Source organism: Lynx rufus, unplaced genomic scaffold, assembly GCF_022079265.1.
Source record: "Lynx rufus isolate CCGP_SWC_20201006 ecotype Redwood Valley unplaced genomic scaffold, mLynRuf1.p SCAF_3, whole genome shotgun sequence".
Taxonomy (NCBI): domain Eukaryota; kingdom Metazoa; phylum Chordata; class Mammalia; order Carnivora; family Felidae; genus Lynx; species Lynx rufus.
In genome coordinates, this window is record NW_025814845.1 from 175046260 (window position 1) to 175066863 (window position 20604).

A 20604-nucleotide genomic window follows, 5' to 3' on the forward strand; every position below is an offset into this window, starting at 1 on the left:
TGGGGGCTGTGGTGTCAGGTCGCTGTGTCTTTGTACTGGTTCCTGCCTGCTTTGGGCATTCTGTGTCTAGTGTGGCTTGTGTAGCCTGGGCCTGGTCAGGGGCTTGTACTCTGGCTGACCTCTGACCCCCTGGTGGGCTGCAGTCAGCAGATGAGGGTCCCTGACAGGCCCCTGGCAATCGTATATGTCGGTGCCAGGCTGGAAGGGAGGTGGCTTGGAAAAGTGAAATCTGAGGGCTCTCCTTGTTCCCTCCTTGTTTCGCAGCCATGTGTTTGCCGCATGACCCTAGGTTGGTGCAGGCAGCGTGGGAGTTGTTCTCTCCCCAGAGATCTATATGAGGTCAGGGACCAGGTCTCCTTCTCTGTTAGGTTCACTTATTCAATGCCAAAGCTCAAAGAGGGGAGTGGGGGATGCAGGTCTAACAGCTTCGCTCTCCCCACGTCCTGTTCCAACAGCCTCCGGGCTGGAAAAGGGATGGATTTCTCCCTTCCGCTCCTGTGTGAGGTCTCCTCCTTCTGATGGCCTTCTCCCCCCGGGGGAGATGCATACACTCTAAGTGACAGTTGGATTTCTATGTGTTAGTGTCATCCAGGCTTGGTCCTTGATGATTTAAAGTGGGGGGAGGGGTGCAAAGTGTTTAAGGGGATAGGGACAGAATTGGGAAAATCTGCTTTTAAAGACAAAAGCCTGGCCCTAAAGCTAATATTTTGCTGTTTAACTTGGTTTCCGAATGCCATAAACTGGCAGTTACTTTTTGCCATTCTTTTTGTATTCTTTCTGTAAAAATTCTGCTTTTTTAGGTAGATGAGAGTCTCTGGGTGCCTTTGGTAATTCTAGGGTGATGGCAACATATCCAGAAATCCAGAAGGAAAAAACTGCATGATTTTAAAGAAAATTTCACCTTCATTTCAACAGTACTGTGTGAGGTTTTGTCAGATGTTCTCATCTGACTGTAGTTCACAGAATGGGGACCCTTTGTAAATGGCGTTTAAGAACCATCCATATTGTATGGAAACCAATTTGACAATAAGATTCATATATTGAAAAAAAAAAGAACCATCCATAACTTGTACATGTCAGCATGTGCATACCTGTGTGTGTGCGTGTGTGCATGTGTGCGTGTGTGTGCATGTGTGTGTGTGTGAGAGAGAGAGAGAGAAGGAGGGAGGGAGAGAGAGGGAGAGGGAGAAGACAGGTGGGCAGTGATGGGCTGAGTAGTATGGGAAAGGATATTAAAGGTGAAAAATCCAGGATTAAATTTGCAGACAGAACACAAAAATTAAAATAGCGAGTGAGATTAATACAGCCCCAGACTGATAGTGGAGTTCCGAGGGAACACGGGACAAAGAGATAATCAGAGTTAGACATTTTTCACTGGAGAAAGACTTCTTAAAAGAGGCCAGGTTGGGTTCAGACTTGAAGGCAAGGTCTGTTCTGCATGTAGCCAACTCTGATTCTGTGGCAAGAGGGAGTCTGATCTAGCTTTTGACCAGTGGTGGAATGTGATGACAAAATTATTGACATGGGTTCTTCCAGCCACTGTAGGGGGTAAAAATTGAGCTCAGGGGAGCAGTGACATAGGCATGAAATGCTGTAGACATAGTGTAATGGGCTGAATGGTAGCTCCCCAAAAGGGATATGTAGGCTTAATCCCTGCAACCTGTGAATGTTTCCTTTACTGGAAAAATAGGACTTTATAGATGGGATTAAGTTAAGGATCATGAGATGGAGAGATTACCCTAGATCATCTGCGTGGACCCTAAATGCAGTCACAAATACTCCCCTAAGAGAGAGGCAGAGGAGACAGGTGGCACAGAGAGATTGGAGGGATTAGCACAAGCCAAGGCATGCATGGAGACACCAGAGCCTGGGAGAAGCAAGGAGGCTTTTTCTGAGGGAGACTCTGGAGGAAGCGTGGCACTGCTGACATCTTGACTTTGGACTTTGAGCTTCTAGAACCATGATGGAATAAATTTCTGTTGTTTTAAGCCACCTAATTTGTGGTAACTTGTTCCAGTAGCCAAGAGAAACTAATACATATGGATTAGAGGGGAAATAGAAAAGAAAGTGAGGGCTTATGAGATATTGGCCCTTTCCTCAGATACTTCCTCATGGACGGTCTGTGAAAGGGAGGACAGTAACCAAATGACTGCAAAGTTGTGAGCCATGAGGCTGAGGTTTTCATGAAGGTGTGTATTTGTGACAGGGAATGTGCTATGCTTCCTATATCTCATTTCATCTTCCTGTGTGTTATGTAGTTTTGTCCCCTATTAAAAATTTAAAATTATGTTTATATATTTATTTTTTTTGAAAGAGAGAGAGGGCAAGCCAGGGTGTGTGGGGGGAGCAGAGAGAGAGGGAGGGAGAGAGAGAATCAGAAACAGGTTCCACAATGTCAGCGCAGAGCCTGATGTGGGGCTTGAACTCACAAACCATGAGATTATGACCTGAGCCCAAAACCACGAGTCAGATGCTTAACCGACTGAGCCTCCCAGGCACCCCTGTTACCAATTTTAAAAGTAAGTGAAGTTTTATTTACCTCATAGTCACAGACACACACAAAGAGGAAATAGTCATAAGAGCTAAGAGGCTTATGATGAGAAAACCCTCAGACCCTACCCTACCCTACCCTTCCAACCTCCAGTCCCATGTCACAGTCACTTTCTCAGGCTTTTGTTTGGTTTTTGGTATTTATCTTCCCCTATTACTGTTTTTTGATTTATTAGTTTTAGACAATATCTACTGATTTTCTCTTTTGATGCTTAGGGATTTCCTTCTCTTCTAACCTCTCCTCTCTCTGTGTCCCATCTGACAGGGACTTCCAGTCTGGTTGAGGTGACAGGATGTCATCTTGGAGGTTGGGATCAAGTCCCCACAATGTAGTGGTAACTCTGAAAGGAAGTGACTGAAAACTGGACTGCGGATTCTAAAACCCATCAAAGGGCCAGAAAGTTGAATGTGGGCATGGTGTGGGCATTTTGTGAAGAGTTTTCTTCTGAGAAAGTTGTGCTGATTCCCTGCCAGGGATGTCCACTCTCATCTGGAGCCTGTGAGGGGATGTCCCTCAGGATTATCGTGAGGGCCGTGGGGGCCTGTGTATGTGACTTTCCGGGGACACCTGGAGGCTAAGAAATGGGCCCACTGCTTTGGTGGGAGAGACTTGCTTCTCGTTGAGATGGGTGTGCACTCCAGAGTTGGACGGGACAGACGGCTACAGTTCCTGGAGGGCACGATGGCAAGCCAGGGGCCGCTGAAGGAATGACTGCCTTCCCAGGTCATGGGAACTGTGCTCTAGCCAGCAGGGAAGTCTACAAAGAGCCAGTGAAAGTGCCCTGGAGAGCAAAGAGGAGCCATCTCTGGGCACCCGTATGGCTCAGTAAGTTGAGTGTCTGACTCATGATTTTGGCTCAGGTCATGATCCCAGGGTCGTGGGATTGAGCCCTGCGTTGGGCTCTGCACTGAGCATGGAGCCTGATTAAGAGTCTCTCTCTTACTCTCTCTTTCTCCCTCCCTCCCTCCCTCCCTCTGCCTACCCCTCTCTAAAATTAAAAAAAAAAAAAAAGAGGAACCATCTCAAAACCATTCTTTCAGGTATGAACCTTCTGGTATCTCTTCCCCTTTTCTCCCTCCCAACTGCAAGGAGGAGGTGAGTGACAGAGGGGAAGCTGATTACACCTCTTTCAACTGGCCCTACCCAAGGAAGAGAGACTACTTACCTCTAAATTAGTTAGGGAGATTTGATTTTTACATAGGGGTGGGCATTCTGATTATGAAATGGAGACTCATCTCGACATAATGACTTTAGGACTGAAGGTAAGTAGGACAACCCTGGGGCTGCTGAGGTTTTCATCCACGGTTAAGGGAAACTTTCCTCACTGAACTTTTGTAAGTTTTAAAACTTAAAAAAAATTATACGTTTTGAGATAATTGTAGATTCACATGTAGCTGTAAGAAATCATCCCGGAAAAAAAAAAATTATCCAGAGAGATTCTTTGTACCTTTTACCCACTTCCTCCCAAGGGTATAACATCTTGCAAAACTACAGTACAGTATCACAGGCAGGATTGTGACATGGACACAGACCATTTGCAACACCACAAAGATTCTTCCCGGTGCCCTTTTCTAAACGCCGATCCACAGATAAAAAGCTCTTTCCTTATACTGCTGAGTACATACTCCATGGTATGGATATACCAGTTTTTTTTTTAAAACCATTCACCTGTTGAAGGACATCTGGGCTGTTGCCAGTTTTAGGGCTATTACAAATAATGTAGCTATAAATATTTGTGTCCACGTTTTCATGTGAACCTGTCTGCATTTCTCTGGGATAAGTGCCCAGGAGTGTAATTGCCGGGTCATATGGGCATTACATGTTTAGTTTTTTAAGAAACTGCCAAACTTTTTGCAGAGTGACTGAGCATTTTACATTCCCATTAGCAATGTATGAGTGATCCAGTTTCTCTATGAATATATTAAGAAAAAAATTTTTTAGTGTTTATTTACTTTTTTAGAGAGAGAGAGAGAGAGAGAGAGAGAGACAGAAAGAGAGAGATAGAGACATGAGCAAGGGAGGGGTAGAGAGAGTGGGAGACACAGAATCCAGAGCAGGCTCCAGATGTGGAGCTTGAACCCACGGACCGTGAGATCATGACCTAAGCCAAAGTCAGATGCTTAACCAACTGAGCCACATAGGCGCCCCTCTGTGAATATCTTTTAAAGGGACGGTGGAAGATAAAAAGAAAATTGCATTTTGATGGCATCCTGTAGAAGAGGCCACTCTGGCCTCAGGAAATAGCAAATTTGACATGCCCAGCTGGTTCCGTGACCACAGGGTCTGCAGGGCAGGGAGCAGGTCTGACAGGGTTCTAGTGCTGTGCTATGGGAGCTGGTCGGAGAAGTGCCCCCAAACCTGAACCAGCCCCCTTAGTGGGAGGGCTTTGAGATAGCCCTGTTCTCTCTCAGGGATTTTTCACATCCATTGGTCAGGGCCATGGTGGTATCTGGGATTTGAGCTACTTTTCTATTGTGGAAACAAGAATCTCTTTTTTGTTTGAGCCTAGTAGTTACTATTAAAAGCTGCAGTCACACGGCAGGCTGAAAGTGGAGATTCAGAGAAACTGTTCCGTTCCCACTCCCTGAGTGGAGCCAGATGGAGGAGTCAGGTTAGTATGGAGACGGAAGTGAGGGGCTAGGATCAAAGCCAGGAAGGAGGACATTTCCCAGAGAAAGCCCCATGCAAGCAGGTGTAACCCTTCAATCACTGGGGTGGCAGGGGTGCCTTCTAACCCAGCTCAGCTCATCTTGTAAGGCTCAGCTATGAGTCTGCAAGGCTTATATGTGTAGGCTTGGGACCGAGTGCTTCTGTCCAATCCCAGCTCGATCTCTTGCTAGCTGTGGAAACTTAGCTGAGGTTATTCTAGCCCCTTCAAATCTCTGGAATCTCATCTATGCAATGGGGGATATAATGGTACCTCCCAGGTTTATTATGAGGACTAAGGGGGCAATATATGTAAAGCCCTTAGAACAGTGGTCTCAAACTTGGTGGCACATTAGAATTACCTGGACATCTTTAAAGAATATTGGTGCCTCGGTCCCATTTCCAGAGATTGGGGTCATTATAATTGGCCTATAGTGTGGATTATAATAAAGTCCTTAGGAGATGTACTGGGGGGAACTGTGTTCCCTCTCAAAGTCATGACCTTCCTGGACCCTCAGGATGTGATCTGATTTGTAAATAGTATCACTGCAGATGTAAATTAGTTGAGATGAGGCTATACTGGCATAGGGTGAGCCCTTCATCCAATTTGACTGATATTCTTGTAAGAAGAGAAAAGACCCAGAGACAGACATGCACAGGGACAAAACAATGTGAAGAGACATAGGGGGTTCTTTCCATGCAACCCCATTCTCTGAGGAAGACCTATTGGTGCACATCAAGGGGAAGCAGTAGATTTGACCACTGGGAGGGGAACACAGCACATTCTGTCTGCCCTGCACAGCACGTTCATGACAGTCTGAGAGAGCATGGGCTCCATGTTGATTTGGGTTATACAAGCTTGGGAAACATTGCATTCCACAGTCCCTCCTTTGAGGGGTCATAGTGCACATCAGCATTTTCAACTCTGGGAAGTCCTGTGGTAAAGAAACTTTTTTTTTTTTTTTTTACTTTCCTTATCCCAGAATTTTCCAAACCTATTTGATCACATGAGGCCTCAGCCAAGTTTTACGTCACAGGGATTATCCCAGCAGGATTGGTACTCTTGAAACTCACTTAGGAAATTCACATGGAGGTGCCACCATCATAAGTAGGTATGTACTTATCTAGAGGGAAAGCCTAGAGGAAAATGATGCCCTCATTTTGTCACCAGGCAGGACTTGGCAAGGTGTGGGGGGTGGAGTGCAAAGATGTTTACAGTTCAAGGGCACAGGGGCTGGGTCACACACAGAGGTTGGCTGTGTGCATGGTGGCTGTTCTCTAGAATAAGGATCAGTTTCCCTGCTGTGAAAGGAGCTCCTGGTCAGGTTGCAGGCCAGGATGCCAGCACCCAGTTAACCTGTCAGCCTTGAAAAGAATGGACAAATGCAAGCTGGGATGGTGAAGCATGGTTTTCAAAGAGTGGCACTGCTTGGTCTTCAGGAGGTTGAGGAAGGACTTAGCTTTGGAAGAGTGGAAGACTGGGTGATGTCAGTGGTCCTTTCCCTTCATGGAGGGCAGAATGGGAGAAAATGGAGCATAGAGGTCCTGTGAGATGTAAGCACTTCCCCAATAAATGGCACAACCTTGAGGTGGTGGAGTTAGGACTCAGAGCCAGATCCCATTCTCTAAATCCTGTGTTCTTTCCATTGTGGGATGCTGGTAGGGGTGAATCTCAGCTTATAGACTCCAATGTGTAAGGAATGCTACTGTCTTCATCTATAGCTCAACTCTTTCAGATCCCCATTGTGACAGAATGGCAGAAATTTAGTTTTAGTCCATTTGAGAATTGTTCTTACCCTTGGGGTTATACCCAGTTCCAGTGCTAGGGCACCATGTAAATGGGTAGAGCATGGCTGTGGTCTGTGGTGTCTTTTGTCTGTGTAGGTGTCTTGTAGGGTATCTTCCTGTCTGGCCCTTGGTCATCTGTTCATGATGATCGTCCCTCTAGCCATTGTTACTTTAGCTTCGGCGGCTCTACTTGTGTTTCAGGTGAGGACATGGGGTCTCTCACAGGCTTTCTCTGCTCTTGTTAGTCTAGGTAACTTACGTAGTCATTTTCTCTCTGGTATCTTGCAGCCTCCCTAAGACTTACTAAGAGGCAGGGTACAGGGTATTGCTTTCCTTCCCCTCCAGGGCATCAGCTTTTGAAAACTCAAACCAGGAAGGTAATCTTCCTTCTTTGTGTTCCACTCTGTCATATCCTCTCCCTGGGTAAGTGAAAAGAAGAGCCAAGGGAGGAGGGGGAGGGAGAAAAAAACTATAAGACCCTGGGAACTACTGGACTGCTGGAGGGAAAGAACCCATCACTGAATACTTGAGTGACATTATTCTTCCAGAGCTCTCTGCCATTGCAATGGGCTCCAGAGGAAGGATGTCGAGTCTCCTCTTTCCCTGCTTTTGTAGATGGATAATTTCTGGGGCTCTGGGGCTCTACAGTGTATAAGTGTTGGAGTGGGGCCTGTTGACCTCCAGTTTTTAGTATTAAAAGACTTCCCAAGCTTGGATGACTAACTGTTCTGGTTTGTCTGGGACTGAGTGGTTTCCCAGGATGTGGGACTTTCATTAGTAAAACTGATATAGTCTGAGGCAAACTGGGTCTATGGTCATCACACAAGACACTTTGGTTGTTTTCCTCCAGGACTGAGATTCTGCCTTCTGTGTTTCTCCAATCTGCCATGTTTTCTCTCCGCTGTCCCTTAAATGTGGTAGGGACCATCATTCATGTATTGCATGCTTGTTAAGAATCAGGCATTTTATGTCCGGGATTAGTCTGACTTCCCTCTTCTGATGCCCATAGGATTCACCTTTCAGGGGGAATGTTGTGGTTCTGGAACTTGTCCACTGTGAGCCTTTAAGGACTTCCCTTTATCATTGCTCATTATCACCTGCTTGCTATCAGTATCTCATCTGTTTTTACTCAAATAATTATTAATTTCTGCATCTGTTCACACTCATGCCAAGGGATGGCCTTCCAATTAACCAGTGACTATGAGAAGGAGACAGATTTCTCTATTGGATTAGTTGTCAGCATTGAGAGGCAGCAGGGAGCTCATGAAGTGTGTGTGTGTGTGTGTGTGTGTGTGTGCGCGTGTGCGCACGTGCGTGTGTGCACTTGGATGAGTGGGTGAGTGGGTGTGGGAAAGAGAGAAAGGAAGGCGGGAATTCAGTAGAGAAGACCATCTGTTCCTTGTAGCCAATTTTAACTCTTTCCCCCCTTTCTCCAGCCTTTGCATATTTTCCTGGTTGCCATTGTCTCAAAACAGACTTTCAATATTAGAGATTTCTGACTTACTGAACTGTCAAAAACAACTCCTACCTCCTGTTCCCATTCTTCTTGAAGATACCTACCCAATAAATGGGACAATAGAAGTCCTACAGTTGAAGGAAATCTGGATTCTGTTAACATTTTCACACTAATTTCCCATGCTTCTTTTCTTGTTTTATAGCTTTGAAAAAATCAATTAGCCTCTCTGATCATTAGTTGTTTTGTAATAAAATGATAGTAAAGTCATCTATCTCTAGACATATTGACATAGTTTCAAAATATGTTTTTGATGATGCTGATTGTAGAATCTTTATTATACCATTCCTCTGCCCCAAGACCTAAAACAGAAATTGAGAAAGCCCCACAGCCTATAGAATAAAATTTAAACTACTTAATATGTCAGTCTGTGCCCTATAAAATATGAACTCCAAAAGCCTGAGCTGTTTATCATCTGTTGTCTCAGTTGACCCTCTAGCATATATTAATTTGACTTTAGTTATGTTTTTTAAAGTTTATTTACTTTGCGAGAGGGAGGGGGAGAGAGGGGGGGAGAGAGAGAGAGAGAGAGAGAGAGAGAGAGAGAGAGAGAGAGAGGATGAGCAGGAGAGGGGTAGAGAGAGAGAAGGAGAGAGAGAGAATCCCAAGCAGGCTTTGTGCTGTTAGCACAGAGCCTGATGTGGGGCTTGAACTCACAAGCTGTGAAATCATGACCTGAATGGAAACCGAGAGTTGGATACTTAACTAACTGAGCCACGTAGGCACCCCTGACTTTAGTTACTTTTAAGGAGTATCTGTCTTATTTTTAAATTTATTTAAAAATTTCTTGACAGATGGACTGCTTCTTACCATTAAAAAAAAAAGTCCCCAATACCCAGCAGCTGTTTGTACCTAGTAATACTCAATAAATGTCAAATTAAATTCAAAGTGTTTTGGGGATACAAAAATACTTTAAAAAGTACAAATAGCTTATAGATTTTAAAAATTTATCCTGAACACATTCCCAATCTTGGGAGGAAATTCAGTATTTCACCAATAAGAATTATGTTAGCTATAGGTTTTTCTTAGATGCCTTTTATCAGAATAAAAGAATTTCTTCTATTCTTGGTTTGCTTAGAGTTTTTATTAGGAATGAATGTTAGATTTTGTCAAATGCTTTTTCTGGACCAATTGAGATGATAATATGATTTTTTCCCTTTATTCTGTTAATGTGGTGAATTAAACAGATTGATTTTCAATTGTTGAACCAGTCCTGCATTTCTGGGATAAATTGTACTTTGTCAATCTCTATTCTCCTTTTTATATATCTCCTAAATGGTATTGGTTTGTAATGTTCTTTTCTTGTAATGTCCTTTTCTAGTTTTGGGATCAGACTTTTGCTGGCTTCATAAAATGAACTGGGAAGGCTAGTTTCAGATTTATAAAAAAGTTGCAAGGCTATAACAGAGAATACCCATACACTCTGCCCAGTTTCCTCTGTTGTTAACAATTTACATTACTATGATATATTTGTCATAACTAATGAATCAATATAGGTACACTATTATTATTAATGAATTCCCATTCTTTGTTCAGATTTCTCTAGTTTTTAACTAATGCCTGTTTTCTGCTTCATGATCCCATCCAGGATACTACATAACAGTTAGTTGTCATGCCTTGTTAGGTTCTTCTAGGCTGTGAGAGTTTCTCAGGTGTTCCTTCTTCTATTGTTTGTTTTTCATTTTATTGATTTCAGCTCTTAATTTGTTATTTCTCTTCTTTTTAGTTTCTTTGAATATATGTACATATATGTGTATTATACACACACACACACACACACACACACACACACACACACAAACATATAATTTTATCTTTTTAGCTTCTTAAGGTAGAAACTGAGATAATTGATTTTTAGACTTCATTTTCTAATATAAACATTTAAAACTATAATTTCCCTCTAAGCTTTGCTTTAGCTCCATTCCACAAATTCTGATTTATTATTATTATCATTTAGTTAGGAATTTTATTTATTTATTTATTTTTGAGAGCAAGAGAGAAAGGGTGCAAGTGGGGGAGAGGAGTAGAGGGAGTGAGAGGGAGAATCCTAAGCAGGCTCCATGCTTAGTGTGGGGCCCAATGCAAGGCTTGATCCCATGACCCTGGGATCATGAACTGAACTGAAATCAAGAGTCAGATGCTCAACCAACTCAGCCACGCAGGCACCCCAGGAATGTTTTCCTAACATTATTTGTGAATTCTTCTTGACCTATGAGTTATTTAGGAGTGTACTGCTAAATTTATAATAGTTGGGAGATTTTCTAGCTAGGTTTTTGTTGTGATTTTCTAATTTAGAGTGATTAGGGTGTGGTTAAAGCACATGTTCTGTATATTTTAAATCAAAATGTTTTTATGATCAAGGATATGGTCTAGCTTGGTGAATGTTATGTGTCTACTTGAAAAGAATGTGTATTCTGCATTTGTTGGGTATAGTGTTTTGTAAATGTCAGTAAGACATTTGGTTTGTTATAGTTTTTTCAGATCTAAATTTTTGTTGAGTTCTATCAGTTTACTGACACAGGGGTGTTAAAATCTCCAACCATGTTTGTGAATTTGTTCTTTCTTTCTTTAATTCTGCCAACTTTACTTCATGTATTTTGAAGCTCTGTCATCAGGAGCATAAAATTTAGGGTTAGTTATGTCTTCTTGATGAATTGACTCTTTATGATTCAGAAATAAACATCTTTATCTCTGATAATGTTCCCTGTCTTGAAGTCTACTTTGTGTGATATTAATACAGCCACTTTGTTTATGTTTGCATATGTTTTTCAACCATTCAAACTTTTATTTTATATTTCCTTATGTTTTTAATATTTAAAGTGTGTCTTTTGTAAATAGTATATAGTTAAGTCTTGCTTTTTAAAGCCATTCTGAGAGTTCCCTTATACTACCCACCCCCTTCCCTATCTTTAACGTCTTGTACTGATGTAGCATTTGTTATTATTAATGAGTCAATATTGATATAGTGTATTCACTAACCATAGTTTACATCAGGGCTCACTCTTGGTGCTGTATGTTCTATGCATTTGACAAATGTGTAATGATATTATCTACTGTTATAAGTATCATACAGAATAGTTTAAATAGTTTCACTCCCCTAAAAATTCCCTGTAGTACACCTACTCATCCCTCTTTCTCTCCTCCAAACCCTTCACAACCATTGATATTTTTACTGTTTCCATAGCTTTGTCTTTTCTAGAATGCCATATAGGTGGGCTTATTCAGTATGTAGCTTTTTCTTTTCTTTTTTTTTAAAGATTAAAAAAATTTTTTTAATGTTTATCTTTGAGAGAGACCGAGCATGAGTGGGGGAGGGGCAGAGAGAGAGGGAGACACAGAATCTGAAGTAGGGTCCAGGTTCCAAGCTATCAGCACAGAGCCTGACACAGTGCTTGAACCCACGAAATGCGAGGTCATGATTTGAGCCAAAGTCAGACGCTTAAACAACTGAGCCACCCAGGTTCCCCAGTATGTAGCCTTTTCTTATATTGGTTTCTCTCACTTAGTAATATAGGTTTAAGGTTTTGTATGTCTTTTTGTGGCCTGATAGCTCATTTCTTTTTATCACTGAATAATATCCCATTATTATTGTATGGATGTTCCACAGTGTATTTATCTATCCACCTATCGAAGGATACCTTGGCTGCTCCCAAGTTGTGGCAATTATGAAGAAAGTTACTGTAAATATTTGTATACGTTTTTGTGTGGACATAAGTTTCAACTCCTTTGGGTAAATACCAATGGGCACAATTGCTGGATCATATGGTGCAAGTATGTTTAGTTTCGTAGGAAACTGCAAAATTCTTTTCCAAAGTGGCTGTACCATTTCCCATTCTCACCAGCAAGGAATGAGAGCTCCTGTTCCACATCCTTGCCAGCTGTTGGTGCTGTCGGGATTTTGGATTTTAACCATTCTAATGGGCATTTAACAGATATATCATTGTTTTAATTTGCAAGATTTAATTTCCCTAGTGATGTATGATGTTGAACATGTTTTTATATATTTATTTGACATATATATGTCTTCTTTGTTAATATGTCTGTTTAGAGCTTTTGCTCTCCTATTGTTGAGTTTTAAGAATTCTTGGTATATTTTGAATGAGTACTTTATCAAATATGTTTTCTGCCACAATTTTCTTCAAGTCTGTGGCTTCTTTTATTCCTTTAGCAGTGTCTTTTACACAACAGAAGTTTCTAATTTTAATGAAATCAACTTATCTATTCTTTTCTTTTGCAGATCATGCTTGTGGTGTAAAAGAGTAAAAATTCATCACTAAATCCAAAGTCACCTAGGTTTCCTCCTGTGTTATCTTCTAGGATTTTTATAGTTTTGCATTTGACATTTAAGTCTGATCCATTTTGAGTTAATTTTTGTGACAAGTGTCAGTTCTGTGTCTAGATTTAATTTTTTAATGTAAATGTCCAGTTTTTCCATTACCATTTGTTGAACAGACTATCTTTTCTTTTTTTTTTTTAATGTTTATTTATTTTTAAGAGAGAGTGTGCAAGAGGGGGAGGGGCAGAGAGAGAGGGAGACAGAGGACCTGAAGCAGGCTCCGCGTTGTCAGTGGAGGGGGCTCAAATCCACAAACCATGAGATCATGACCTGAGCTGAACTTGGATGCTGAACCCACTGAGCCACCCAGGTGCCCCCAAAAGACTACATTTTCTGCATTGGATTGCCTTTGCTCCTTTTTCAAAATTGATTATTGTTTGTGTGGGGCTATTTCTGGGCTCTCTTTTCTGTTCCATGGATCAGTGCCTATTCCTTCATTAATACCACACTGCCTTGATTACTGTAGCTTTGTAGTAAGTCTTAATGTTGGAGAGTGTCAGTCCTCCAACTTTGTTTTTTCTCTTTCAATACTCTGTTGGCCGTTATGACTTACTTGTCTTTTCATATGAACTTTATTTTTTAAATTTATTTTTAGTTTATTTTTAATTTACATCCAAGTTAGTTAGCATATAGTGCAACAATGATTTCAGGAGTAGATTCCTTAATGCCCCTTACCCATTTAGTCCATCCCCCCTCCCACGACTCTTCCAGTAACCCTCTGTTTGTTCTCCATATTTAAGAGTCTCTTATGTTTTGTCTCCCTCCCTGTTTTTATATTATTTTTTGTTTCCCTTCTGTTGTGTTCATCTGTTCTGTGTCTTAAAGTCCTCATATGAATGAAGTCATAGGATATTTGTCTTTCTCGGACTAATTTCACTTAGCATAGTACCCTCTAGTTCCATCCACGTCATTGCAAATGGCAAGATTTCATTCTTTTTGATTGCCGGGTAAAACTCCATTGTATGTATATACCACATCTTCTTTATCCATTCATCCATCAATGGACATTTGGGCTCTTTCCATACTTTGACTATTGTTGATAGTGCTGCTATAAACATTGGGGTGCATGTGTCTCTTCGAAACAGCATACCTGTATCCCTTGGATAAATACCTAGTAGGGCAATTGCTGGGTCATAGGGTAGTTCTATTTTTAATTTTCTGAGGAACCTCCATACTGTTTTCCAGAGTACCTGCACCAGCTTGCATCCCACCAGCAGTGCAAAAGAGATCCTCTTTCTCCACTTCCTTGCCAACATCTATGTTTGCCTAAGTTGTTAATGTTAGTCATTCTGACAGGTGTGAGGTGGTATCTCATTGTGGTTTTGATTTGTATTTCCCTGATGATAAGTGATGTTGAGCATTTTTTCATGTGTTGGTTGGCCATCTGGATGTCATCTTTGGAGAAATGTCTACTCATGTCTTTCGCCCATTTCTTCACTGGATTATTTGTTTTTTGGGTGTTGAGTTTAATAAGTTCTTTATAGATTTTGGGTACTAACCCTTTATCTGATATGTCATTTGCAAATGTCTTCTCCCATTCTGTAGGTTGCCTTTTCTTTTTGCTGATTGTTTCCTTCACTGTGCAGAAGTTTTTATTTTGATGAGGTCCCAATAGTTCATTTTTGCTTTTTGTTTCCCTTGCCTCCAGAGATGTGTTGAGTACGAAGTTGCCACGGCCAAGGTCAAAGAAGTTTTTGCCTGCTCTCTTCTTGAGGATTTTGATGGCTTCCTGTCTTACATTGAGGTTTTTCATCCATTTTGAGTTTCTTTTTGTGTATGGGGTAAGAAAGTGGTCCAGGTTCATTTTTCTGTGTGTCGCTGTCCAGTTTTCCCAGCACCACTTGCTGAAGAGACTGTCTTTATTCCATTGGATATTCTTTTCTGCTTTGTCAAAGATTAGTTGGCCATATGTTCGTGGGTCCATTTCTGGTCTCTATTCTGTTCCATTGATCTGAGTGTCTGTTTTTGTGCCAGTACATACTGTCTTGATGATTACAGCTTTGCACTATAGCTTGAAGTCCACCATATGAACTTTAGAATCAGTTTGTCAATATCCACAAAACAACTTGCTGTTATTTTATTTAAATTATAGTGAATCTATGGATCAATTTGGGAAGAACTTACATCTTAACAATATTGGTTCTTCCTATCTATTTACCTGGACTATTTCTTGATTTGTTTGTTCTTTTTTGACTTTGTTCATCAGAGTTTTACAGTATTTTTCATATAGCTCTTGTATATATTTTGTTAGCTTTATTTATTTATTTATTTATTTATTTATTTATTTATTATGAGAGAGAGAGAGAGCATATGTGTGTGTGTGCTTGCAAATGAGTGAGGGAGGGGCAGTGGGAGAGAGAGAGAAGAGAGAGAGAGAGAGAGAGAGAGAGAGAGAGAGAGAGAGAGAATCTTAAGCAGGCTCCATGCTGGGCTGGAGCCTGATGTGGGGCTTGATCTCATGACTGTGAGCTGAAATCAAGAGTCGAACTCTTAACTGAGCCACCTAGGTGCCCCTATTTTGTTAGCTTTATATCTAAGTATTTCATTTTTCGGTGCTAATATAAATGGTATTGTTTTGTATATTTTAAAATGTCACTTCATCATTGTTGGAGTACAGGAAAGTGGTTGACCTTTGTACATTAAACTTACATCCTGCAACATTTATATAATCAATTATTCCATTAGATTTTTTTATTGTTGTTGTTTGACTTTCTACATAAACAATCATGTCATCTGTGAACAAAGGCAGTTTTATTACTTACATCCAAATCTGTCTACCTTTTATTTCTTTTTCCAGTCTTATTGAATTAGCTAGGAGTCCCAGTATGGTGTTGAACAGGTAAGAGTGGGCATCCTGCCTTGTTCTGATCTTACTGGGAAAACATGTAGCAGCATACTGTTAACTATAGGCTTTTATAGATGTTCTTTATCAGGTTAAGGATGTTCCTCCTCTATTCCTAGTTTGCTGAGAGTTTTATCATGAATGGGTGTTGGGTTTTGTCAAATAATTTTTCTGCATATATTGATGTGATGGATTATATTAATTGGCTTTTTCCACCTTTATTGATTTATAATTGACATATATATTATGTAAGTTTAAGGTATACAACTTAGTGATTTTATATACGTATATGGTTCAGAATGATTACTGCAATAAGGTTAGTTAACACAGCCATTACTTCATATGGTTACAATTTTTTTTTGTGGTGAGAATTTTTAAAATTTACTCTCTTTACAACTTTCAAGTATACAATACAATATTAATATGGTTACCACGCTGTACATTATATCCCTAGAGCTTATTCATCTTATGAGTGAAAATCTGTATTCTTTGACTGCCTTGACCTATTTTCCTTACTCCATACTCTGCCCCAGCAATCACCAATCTGTTCTGTTTGTACAAGTTTGTTTTTTTTCAGATTCTACATATAAGTGAGATCCTATGGTATTTGTTTTTCTTTGTCTGACTTATTTCATTCAGCAGAATGCTCTCAAAGTTCATCCATGAGGTTGCAAATGGCAGGATTTCCTTCTTTTTTATGGCTGAATAATATTCTATTTTACATGAATTGATTTAAAAACATTTTTTTAATGTTTATTTATTTTTGAGACAGAGACAGAGCATGAATAAGGGAGGGTCAGAGAGAGAGGGAGACACAGAATCCAAAGCAGGCTCCAAGCTCAGAGCTGTCAGCACAGAGCCCGAAGTGGGGCTCAAACTCACAGACTGTGAGATCATGACCTGAGCCGAAGTCAGAAGCTCAACTGACTGAGCCACCTAGGCACCCCATGAATTGATTTTTGAATGATGAGTCAGCTGTGCACACCTAGGATAAATCCCATTTGGTCAAGGTGTATAATTATTTTAATTGTTAAATTTTTAAACTTTTAAAACATTTTTTATTATTTTCTTATTTAAGTACTCTCTACACCCAACATGGGGCTTAAACTCACGACCCTGAGATCAAGAGTCATGTGCTCTTCTGACTGAGCCAGCTGGGCACCCTAAGGTATGTATAATTATTTTTATACATTTTTGGATTTGATCTGCCAATATTTTGTTGAGCATTTTCACATCTACGTTTATTGGTTTGTAGATTTCCTTTCTTATAATGTCTTGCTTTTGGTATTAGGGTAAGGTTGGCCTCATAGAATTATGTTAGAAGGCATTGCTTCTGCTTCTGTGTTTTGGAAGTGATTGTAGAGAATTGGTATGACTTCTTTCTTAACTGTTTGGTAGAATTTGCCAGTGAACTCATCTGGGTCTGGTACTTTCTGTTTTGGAAGGTTATTAATTATTGATTCAATTTTTTAATAGATAAAGACCTATTCAGATTATCTACTTGTGTGTGTTTTGGTGGATTATGTCTTTTAAAGAATTGGTTCATTTCATCTAAGTTATCAAGTATGTTAGCATATAGTTGTTAAAAATGTTCCTTTGTTATCTTTTTAATGTTCATGAAATCAGGAGTGAAGACTCCTCTTTCAATTTTGATATTAGTTATTTGTCTTCTTTCTTTCTTTCTTTTTTTTTTTTTTTGTCTTAGCTAACCTGGCTAGTGACATTAATTCTCTTGATCATTTCAAAAAAACATATCTTGGTTTCACTGAGTTTTTCTATTGATTTTTTAAAAAATTTCTTTGATTTCTACTCTAATTTTTATTATTTCTTTTCTTTTATTTACTTTGGATTTGTTCTTCTCTTTCTAGTTTTTTAAGGTAGAAGCTTAGATTATTGATTTTAGATCTTTTTTCTTTTTAAATTGGTGTGTTCAATGCTACAAATTTCCCTCTAGGCCTTGCTTTTGCTGCATCATCCCTAGTTTTGATAAGTTATATTTTTAGTTTTTAGTTTAAATATTGTAAATTTCTCGTGACTCTTTTTTGGTCCATGTGTTATTTAGAGGCATGTTGTTTAATGACAAGAAATTTGGGATCTTATACTAATCTGTTACTCATTTCTAGTTTAATTCTGTTGTGGTTTGAGCATGCTTTGTATGATTTTAATTCTTTTAAATTTGTTGATATGTGTTTTATGGTCTACCTTGTGATGTATCTTGATGAATCTTCTGTGAGAACTTGAGAATGTGTGTTCTGCTGTTGTTGGATGAAGTATCCTACAGATGTCAATTATATCCAGTTGATTGATGGTATTGCACATTTCAGTTATGTCCTTACTGATTTTCTGCCTGCTGTATCTGTCATTACTCATAGTGGGGTGTTAAAATCTCCAACTATATTAGGGGATTCATCTGTTTTTCCTTGCAATTCTATTAGTTTTTGCCTCACATATTTTGATGCTTTGTTGGTTAGTGGCTACATTAAAGGTTGTTATGCCTTCTTGGAGAACTGACCCCTTTCTCATGATGTAATGCTCTTCCTTACTGCTAAATTTCCTTGCTCTGAAGTCTGTTTTGTCAGCTACTCCTGCTTTCTTTTTATTAAAAGTGTTAATATGGTATGCTTTTCTCCATCCCTTAACTCAGTCTATTTGTGTCTTTATATTTAATGTGGATTTCTTGTAGACAACATATATTTGGGTCTTTTTTATTTTTCATTCTGACAGTTTCTGCATTTTAACTGGTATATTTAGACCACTGACACCAGAAGTATTAAGGATGTAGTTAGAGTAATATCTACCGTATTTGTTACTGTTTTCTCCTTGTTACCCTTATTCTTTGTTTTTTTTAAATCTGCCATTCCTTTTCTCACATTTTTTTTTAATTTTTTTTTTCAACGTTTATTTATTTTTGGGACAGAGAGAGACAGAGCATGAACGGGGGAGGGGCAGAGAGAGAGGGAGACACAGAATCGGAAACAGGCTCCAGGCTCTGAGCCATGAGCCCAGAGCCTGACGCGGGGCTCGAACTCACGGACCGCGATATCGTGACCTGGCTGAAGTCGGACGCTTAACTGACTGCGCCACCCAGGCGCCCCCCTTTTCTCACATTTTTATTGAGCGTTTCATGCTTTCTCCCCTCTCAGCATATCAACCATAACTTCTTTAAGTGGTTATCTCTGAGTTTGTTAATATTTACAGCTTATCTAAATCCTCTTTCAAATAACATTACTACTTCCAGGATAGTGCAAATATTTTATGAGTATTCTCAAATCCTCTGAACTTGAAAAACATATCACATATGCCTTCTTTGATTACTATTGAGGATAAACAATTTTTCAATTGTGTGTCCTCTCTCTCTCTTTTAGTTATTTGTTGAAATGCAGGTTTTGCTTTGTTTCTTCACAACAAATTTTTCAATTGGCATTATTATTTTAATGAGACCAATCAAGTCCAATTAGTTGGGTTTTATCTGAAGACTTCTCACTTAGGCTAAGGAAAGAAAGGTGCATAGAAGTGCAGCATTGGTTACAAACCTTCTGGTTTAGTTTAGCCTGATTGGTAATGAATTTATCTCTTTTGGATCTCACGCACTTTGCCTTTTGAAACTCGTGCTTTGTGAGGAGTAGAGACACTATGGAATGTAAGAAGTTGGCTGAAGTGGAGATTCTTCTGAGCCAAATTATCAGTCCAAGAAGTTCTTGCATCCTTCTAGAATAAGGTTAGCACTTCAGACCTGTCGCTAAGGAAGAATCTAGAATGTTCACTTCCAAATGGCCACTTATATTGTGACAACCTCTGTCCTGCTACTTGTCCTTTTAAAGCTGAGAGAACAAAGTGCTTAAATTTTTAAATAATTCAGAGACTTTTGAGATCCAAGAGTGTTAACTTTGTTTGTTTTTAAAAAAAATTTTTTTTTTAACGTTTATTTATTTTTGAGACAGGGAGAGAGAGCATGAACAGGGGAGGGTCAGAGAGAGGGAGACACAGAATATGAAGTAGGCTCCAGGCTCTGAGCTGTCAGCACAGAGCCCGACGCAGGGCTAGAACTCACGGACCGTGAGATCATGACCTGAGCCGAAGTCGGCCACCTAACCGACTGAGTCACCCAGGCACCCCCCCAAGAGTGTTAACTTTGTAATACTAATGCAAGAAATCTGCCTTTGGGGCGAGCATAGTTTTGGGGAAAGAGACCAGGCAGTTTAAGGACTGTTAGCCCCAAGGTTTGTTTTCTCTTTGCTATAGGGAGCCAGTTTACCTGGTTCAGTCAGTTTAGATGTCAACATTGATAAATGACAGTGAGAAATGTCTCTGTCCTGTAAGAGGAATTTAAAAGATGCTTCTTCTAGAAAATGCACTGAAGATTGCAGCCTTATTTGAATGACTGTGAGCTAACAAGGACTCATCACTCCCTTGAGGGCAAAAGGACAGATAGTTCTGGGAAGAGAGCGCACAGGAAGGAGTCAAGGATTAAAGGTTTCATGCACAGGGAAAGCCAAAGAACAAAATATACGAGTGAGTCTGACGTATGAATGCAGTTCTGCAGGGTTCAGTCTCCTTTTTAACTGAACTTGCCCACTGGATATAAATCTCTATCTAAAGATTTGTGATCAATGTTGGCAGTTTTTGTACACTCACCTGCTTTTTTAGGTCATCCTCTCGCCAGCCTGTTCGCATTCTCCAGTGGTGCTATGCCCCCCCCCCAACAACAACAACAACAACAACAACAACAACAACTTTCTGTGGAAGTTCCTTGGCCAGGTCTCACTGTCAGGGAGAAGCCGGAGCCTCCCACAAAGTCCCAAAGTCCTTCCCTACCAACAGGTAGACTGAGCACTTTCGAGATCCTGAGCCTTCCCAGGTTAATAAATGTAATTTCAGACTCTGAGGAGGGCAGAAGCAAGCCAGTCAAGGTAGGCGGAATTAACTGC